The following is an 8,218-nucleotide window of genomic DNA, read 5'->3' on the forward strand; positions in this document are numbered from 1 at the left end:
TATTGAAGTCTCCTGAGTTTTCACAAAACATTTCCAAGGACTCAGTTAGGGTCCAGAGGTTCTCCATGAGTTCTAGTCAGCCCAATGCAGCTCTACCGTGAAATGCAGGGAGGTGAAGGCTTGGCTTATATAGTGGTAAATGAAATAAATGATTGTGATTATTTGAATATCTTTCTCTTGGGTTTTTCTTAGAACAATGTGCATTTGTAAAGCTGTGGAAAATTCACACACAAAAAGAATTTATGAGTATTATGTTGTGTTTTCATTTCTTTGACCCTGAATCAAGCAATTGTGTTTAATGCTTGTGCCTTTTGTTGTTGATGATGTTTGCTTTCAAGTTTGGATGCAGACTTCATAAAATAGAGAATAACTGAATTAATACCCAACTTAGTATGTGCTCTATGAGGCAAGTATTTAAGGAAAACTCTCATTCCCCTGCTGGATTGTGAGACTGACTAAGTCACAGATTGTGTCCTGCTAAGATATGCATGTCCTGGTGAACAGCAGAGTTCCTTGCACACAGCAGAATGATTGAACATTTGCAGAGTTAAAGTGGAATCCAATTGAATTAAAATGGCAGTAACACAGCATTTATTTGACAATTCTCTAAAACAGACAGCTGATAAATGGACAATTTGTGGCATCAAATGGTACCATTTATGAATTAAGATCTTGATGCGATTAAAGAAGTATGAATTTATATCTTCATGTTAGAAGATTCTAATTTTGTTAACTTAAATGTGTAGATACCTGTATAGTTTCAACATAATTGACTTAATTCATCAGAGCTTTTCTGGAAACAACAATAATTATCATTCATTGGCTCTCAAACCTGTCAGGGTACTATATTAGATGTGTTACACTTTTTTTTTACATTTTATTTATTTATTATAATTGATACATTTTTAATTGCACACGTGTTTATGGGGTACAAGTTTATAGTTCAATACGTATCTATGTTGGATAATGATCCAACAAGGGTAGTGCATCCATTAGCTCATGCATTTGTTACTTGTTTATGGTAAGAATATTCAAAAGCCTCTCTTCTAGCTATTTTGTATTATGCAATGTTTTATTGTTCACTATACTCACCTTAATGTGCAATAGAACACCAAACTTTATACCTCTTATCTAATTATAGCTTTGTTTCCATTGACCAACCTCTCCCTATTCTCCCCTCATGCTGTTCTACTCTCTGTTTTCATGATAGATACTTTTTAAAAATTCCACATAGAAGTGAGATCAGGCAGTATTTACCTTCCTGTCTGTGTCTGGCTTATTTCACTTGACGTGATACCTTTCATGTCCATCCATGTTGTCCTAAATGACAGGATTTCATTCTGTTTGTTTGTTTGTTTGTTTGTTTTTGGCTAAATAGTATTCTATGGTATACATATACTACATTTTCTTTGCCCATGTATCTGGAGAGGAACATTTAGGTTGATTCCATAATGTAGCTATTGTGAATAGTGCTGCCATAAACATGGAAGTACAGATATGTCTTCAACATACTGATTTAATTTCTTCTGGGTATATAGCCAGTAATGGGATTGCTGGATCATATGGTTGTTCTATTTTTAATTTTTTGAGGAAGCTCTATACTGTTTTTCATAACGGCTGTAGTAATTTACATTCCCACCAACAGTGCATAATACCTTCCTTTTTTCCACATCGTTGCCACCATCCCTTATTTTTTGTGTTTTTGATAACAGCCATTCTAATGGGAGTGAGCGGTTATCTCACTGTGGTTTGAATTTGCATTTTCCTAATGATTAGTGATGTTGAGCATTTATTTTATACACATGTTGGCCATTTATATATCTTCTTTTAAGAAATATCTACTAAGATATTTTGCCCATTTTGTAATCAAATTGGTTTAATTTTTTTGCTGTTGAGTTGCTTAAGTTCTTTATATATTCTGGATATCAACCGCTTGTTAGATGTATAGTTTGCAAACATTTTTTTCCATTCTCTAGGTTATCTCCTTACTATGAATAGTCCTCTTTGCTATGTAAAAGATTTTCAGTTTCATGTGATCTCAATTGTCTATTTTTACTTTGTTGCCTGTACTTCTGAGGTATTATTTCAAAAATATTTGCCCAGCTAATGTTGTGAAGCATTTCCCCTACATTTTCTTCTAGTAGTTTTATAGTTTCTTTGGGACTTTACATTTAAGTCTTTAATTCATTTTGAGTTGGCTTTTATATATGATGAGAGACTGGTGTCTAGTCTCATTTTTCTGCATGTGAATATCCAGTTTTCCTAGCACCATATATTAAATAGACTGTCTTTTCCCAGTGAATGTTACTGACATCTTCGTTGAAAATCGGTCGGCCATAGGTGTGTGATTTTTTTTCTGGGCTCTCAATTCTTTTCTATTGATCTATGTGTCTGTTTTTATACAACTATCATGCTGTTTGGTTGCTATAGGTTTGTAGTATATTTTGAAGTGAAGTAGTATAATGCCTCCAGCTCTGTTCTTTTTGCTCATAATTATTTTGGCTATTCAGGTCCTCTGTGGTTCCATATGAATTTTAGAATTATTTTTTCTATTTCTGTGAAGAATGCCACTGGTATTTTGATAGGGATTGCATGAAATCTGTAGATTGCCTTGAGTAGCCTAGCCATTTTAACAATATTGATTCTTCCCATCTCCTCTTCAATTTTCTGGGATAGTTTGAGGAGAATTGGTATTACTTCTTTAAATATTTGATGGAAATCAAGAGTGAAGTCATTAGGTTCTGGAATTTTCTTTGATGAAAGACTTTTTTGTTATTGATTCCATTTCCTCACTCATTATTAGCCTGTTCAAATTTTCTAATTCTTCAGAGTTTAACCTTGGTAGGTTATATATATCCAAGAATTATTTCTTCTTTGTTATCAAGTTTGTTGGCATATAGTTTATACAATAGTCTCATGATCCTTTGTATTTCTGTGGTATCACTTATAATGATTCCTTTTTCATGTCTCATTTTATTTGAGTCTTCTCATTTTTTCCTAACCTAGCTAAAGATTTAATTTTATTTATAATTTCAAAAAAATTAGTTTGTTGTTTTAGTGATCTTTTCATTCTTTTAGTCTATTTCTGCTCTAAGTTTAATTATTTTCTTACTTCTACCAATTTTGGCTTTAGATTTTCTTCTTTTTCTAGAGTTTGAGGTACATTACTAGGTTATTAGAAATATTTCTCCTTTATTGAGGTAGGTGTTTATCATTATAAAATTGTCTCTTGAAACTGCTTTTGCTGTATCTTATAGATTTTGGCATGATGTGTTTTCATTCTCATTTTCTTAAGGAAATTTTAAATTTTCCTTTAAATGTCTTTATTGACACATTGATTGCTTAATAGCATGTTGTTTAATGTCCATGTACTGGTAAAGTTTCTAAAGTTTCTCTTGTTGATTTCCAGTTTTATATTATTGTGGTCAGATACTTGATAAGACTTTTGTCTTCTTATATTTGCTAAGACTTGTTTTGTGACCTAACATGTAATCTATCCTGGAGAATGTTCTATGTGCATGTTAGAAGAATGTGTACTCTTTAGCTATTGGATGGAATATTCTACAAAAGTTTGTTGGGTTCAGTTTGTCTATGGCTCAGTTTAAGTCTATTGTTTTTTTGTTGATTTTTCATCTGTAAGATCTGTTCACTGTTGAAAGTAGAGTGTTGACATTCCCTAACATTACTGTATTGTAGTCTGTCTCTTCTCTTAGTCTAATAAGATTTGCTTTACATATCTGGGTGCTCTGCTGTTGGATGACTGCTCACAATGTGTGGTGGGATGAAAAATGTCCCTCCAAAAGATACCCAATGGTCAAAATCACAGGAATCCATGCATGTTACTTTATATGAAAAAAAAAAAAGAAAAGAAAAAGGATCTTTGCAGATGTGATTCAATTAAGGATCTTGAAAGGGCGAGATTAGCCTGAATTATCTAGATGGGCCCTAATTGCAATAAGCATCCTTATAAGATGGAGGCAGAAGGAAATTTTACATATAGAGAGGGAGAAAAAGAGAAATAGCAGGAGGGTGAAGGAGAGAGAAAAGAAGAAAGCATTGTGAAGACAGAGGAATATGAAAGTGATAAGGTTACAAGCCAAAGAATTCCAACAGCCAATAGAAGATGTAAAAAGTGATAAATGAAATATTTCCTGGAGCTTCTGGAGGGAATATGGAGGGAGTGTGCTTGATTTTGGACAAGCAATACAGATTTCAAAATTTGGGCCTCTAAAATTACGAAAAAATAAATTGCTGTTGTTTTAAGCCACCAAGTTTGTGGCAATTTGTTACAGAATCCTTGGGAAACTAAAGCACAGTTATAGCACTTTGGTAGTAATAATGTTAGAATTTGAACATACTATATTAGGATTCTACTGCTGTGTAACAAATTACCACATATTTGACAGCTTAAAAAATACCCATTTATCATCTCATAGCTCTGTAGATCAGACATTTAGGTGAAATTGACTGGAATATTTTTTGCTTAGGGCTGCACAAGGCTGCATTTGATGTGTTAGCATGGATGAGATCTTATCTGAAGGCTCTGGGAGAAATCCACCTAGGTAGGTTTGGCCCACCTCAATAATCTCCATATCTGAAACTCAACTCATTAGTAAACTTACTTAAATCTGAGAAATTCCTTTTATCACATGACGTAACTGCCGAGGAGTAACAACAGGATGTATTAATAGATTAGGAGTGCCATCTTAGATTCTGCCAACTGTATTTGGTCTCATGACTCCAAAGTCCATGCTATATTATCTGTCATACCACACTGTCTTCCAAAGTACTTTGTCCAGAGTTCCTTAAAACAGGGGTTCCCAACTCCTGGGCCATGGACTGGTACCAGTTTGTGGACTGTTAGGAAATGGGCCATGCATCATTACCAACTAAGCTCTACCTCCTATCAGATCAGCGGTGGCATTAGATTATCCTAGAAATGTGAAACGTATTGTGAACTGCACATGCGAGGGATCTAGGTTGTGTACTCCTGATGAGAATCTAATGCCTGATGATCTGAAGTGGACCAGTTTCATCCCCAAACCAGCCCCCACTGCCCTGTCCATGAAAAAATTGTCTTCCAGAAAACTGGTCCCTAGTGCCAAAAAGGTTGGGGACTGCTGCCTTAAAGAACACCCACAACATCTCATTAATTATCATGTTTGTGTGCAGTGTTTGTCTTTGTAGCAAAATGTCTTTATACCTGTTTCTATTTAAACTAGCAGAGATAACTTGTGGCATTGTAGCACCACTTCTTGTCTTAAAATCCATCAATTATTTTGCACTTTCCTACCTAAACATCCATAAAAGCAACAGAATGACTCTCAGAGGAACAACAAAGAGAGTCATAGAAGTGGGAGATAAGGTTGTAGCAGACATTTGAACATTTTCCCAGAGACTTACAGCAACAAGATACATAATTGTCCCCAGTTGATATTCTGGCTGGATCCCTGAATTGCCTTTACCCATAAGATGTTCTCTACCTTTAGTTTGCCTTGCTTCTGATTACTCCCAGAAAGATTGCCCTGGGGTTACTGGAACCACTCTGCTCTTGTGGGAATCTACCTGGAATTGCCTAGGAGCTTATGTTTCTCTGGGGTGACCCCAGAGTCTCCCTGGGGTGGCTGGTAAAGAAACACAAAGCCAGTTTATTTGCCTTGAAACATGGCAAACTGACTTGTAGTTTACGCTCCACTGCTTTCTCTGGAAACGGGCTGAAGTCGGGATTTCACCTCCCCCCACACACTTTTTTTTTTTTTTTTTTTTTTTGATTCTGCTCCTTACCCATTTTCTATTGCACAATCAATTTCTCCTGGGAACCTGGCCTTCATAAATCATTTACACTTGAATCTTTGGCTGAGGGTTTCCTTCTGGGATGACCTAACCTCAGACATTAAATACACTTTGGGCACTTTTCTAGAGCCAGAAGCATTAAGGGCTAACAACTCTAAAAATCTCTACTTGGTAAGATTTTTTCCAGGCTGTTTTGTGTAGATAGTAGCCAGGTCACTATCTGGCAGCCAAGTTCTATGCTGTCAAACAGATACCTCTGCTAAGAGTGAGAGTGTGTGTTGGCCAAACAGGCTGCTTGGTCTTTGTGCTTTTGGAAATATTCCTTAGAATAGCACAACTCAAAGACTTTTCTAGCACTTCTGGAGATAAACCTGTCTTTGGCCACTATGTGAAACCCATTGCCTAAAAGTGTGCATATAGTTTTTACTGGCTCCGATTAGCTATCTCTCTTATGTGTATACATGTAGTAACTGATTAATTTTAAGTACCCGTAGAAACTACAAGGGTGAGTACATAAATTCAAGGCCAGATGAGTTTTAAAAGGGCATTTTAAACATTATATTAGTTATTTCAAGTCTGTAGTTGATTTATGAGTGTGAATACAGAATACAAAATAATGATCCATGGATGGATCCACTAAGCCTCTTAACTGCCTATTCAGGTGCACATGAATGGTGCTACAAGAAGAATCAGGATTCAAGATGGGAACTCGCATAAAATAAGGGAGTAGGAGGTTTAAAATAAGGTGCCAGGGTTGCTCAGCAGAGACTGTTGAGATACAGTCTGTCCAAGGATGAGGCAGTACTCAAGAGCTATGTATAGTGAGAATTTTAAGAAATCCACCGGACTGGGAAGTCGCCGAAGACAGAGCGATGGCAGTTTTGGAGGCCTCGCTCTGGGACCGACCCGAGGCCACAGTGCCCCCGCGGTAGACCGGACTTGGGTGACGGGCTCCGGGCTCCCGAGGGATGGAAGGGTCTAAGACGTCCAACAACAGCACCATGCAGGTGAGCTTCGTGTGCCAGCGCTGCAGCCAGCCCTTGAAACTGGACACGAGTTTCAAGATCCTGGACCGTGTCACCATCCAGGAACTCACAGCTCCATTACTTACCACAGCCCAGGCGAAACCAGGAGGAAGAGACTAACTCAGGAGAGGAGCCATTTATTGAAACTCCTCGCCAGTATGGTGTCTCTTGCAGATTCATCCCCCCAGCCAGGATAATGTCCACAGAAAGTGCCAACAGCTTCACTCTGACTGGAGAGGCAACTGATGGCAGCACCATGGAGAACCTCAGCCGAAGACTGAAGGTCACTGGAGACCTTTTTGACATCATGTCAGGCCAGACAGATGTGGATCACCCACTCTGTGAGGAATGCACAGATACTCTTTTAGACCAGCTGGACACTCAGCTCAACGCCACTGAAAATGAGTGTCAGAACTACTAACGCTGTTTGGAGATCTTAGAGCAAATGAATGAGGATGACAGTGAACAGCTACAGATGGAGCTAAAGGAGCTAGCACTAGAGGAGGAGAGGCTGATCCAGGAGCTGGAAGATGTGGAAAAGAACCGCAAGATGGTGGCAGAAAATCTCGAGAAGGCCCAGGATGAGGCTGAGAGACTGGATCAGGAGGAAACTCAGTATCAGAGAGAATACAGTGAATTTAAACGGCAACAGCTGGAGCTGGATGATAAGCTGAAGAATGTGGAAAACCAGATGCGTTATGCACAGATTCAGCTGGATAAGCTGAAGAAAACCAGTGTCTTTAATGCAACCTTCCACATCTGGCACAGTGGACAGTTTGGCACAATCAATAACCTCAGGCTGGGTCGCCTGCCCAGTGTTCCCGTAGAACGGAATGAGATTAATGCTGCTTGGGGCCGGACTGTGTTGCTGCTCCATGCTCTGGCCAATAAGATGGGTCTGAAATTTCAGAGATATCGACTTGTTCCTTATGGAAACCATTCATATCTGGAGTCTCTGACAGACAAATCTAAGGAGCTGCCGTTATACTGTTCTGGGGGGTTGCGGTTTTTCTGGGACAACAAGTTTGACCATGCAATGGTGGCTTTCCTGGACTGTGTGCAGCAGTTCAAAGAAGAGGTTGAGAAAGGCGAGACACGTTTTTGTCTTCCCTACAGGATGGATGTGGAGAAAGCAAAATCGAAGACACAGGAGGCAGCGGCGGCTCCTATTCCATCAAAACCCAGTTTAACTCTGAGAAGCAGTGGACAAAAGCTCTCAAGTTCATGCTGACGAATCTTAAGTGGGGTCTTGCCTGGGTATCCTCACAATTTTATAACAAATGACTTTTTTCCTTAGGGGGAGGTTTGCCTTAAAGGCTTTTAATTTTGTTTTGTTTGCAAACATGTTTTAAATTAAATTCAGGTAATATTAAACAGTACATGTTTACAATACCAAAAAA

The 8,218-nt window shown here is 38.2% G+C and overlaps 1 pseudogene across 1 annotated transcript; it reads left to right on the forward strand.

Annotated features, from left to right (window-relative positions):
- The first annotated feature begins 6,648 nt into the window (after nucleotides 1–6,648).
- LOC108541061 (beclin-1 pseudogene) lies at nucleotides 6,649–8,218 on the forward strand (annotated as a pseudogene). The gene has a single exon (XR_001888851.1). The product of XR_001888851.1 is annotated as a beclin-1 pseudogene (transcript).

This window comes from Rhinopithecus bieti, unplaced genomic scaffold (genome assembly GCF_001698545.2).
Source record: "Rhinopithecus bieti isolate Rb0 unplaced genomic scaffold, ASM169854v2 scaffold_17861, whole genome shotgun sequence".
Lineage (NCBI taxonomy): Eukaryota > Metazoa > Chordata > Mammalia > Primates > Cercopithecidae > Rhinopithecus > Rhinopithecus bieti.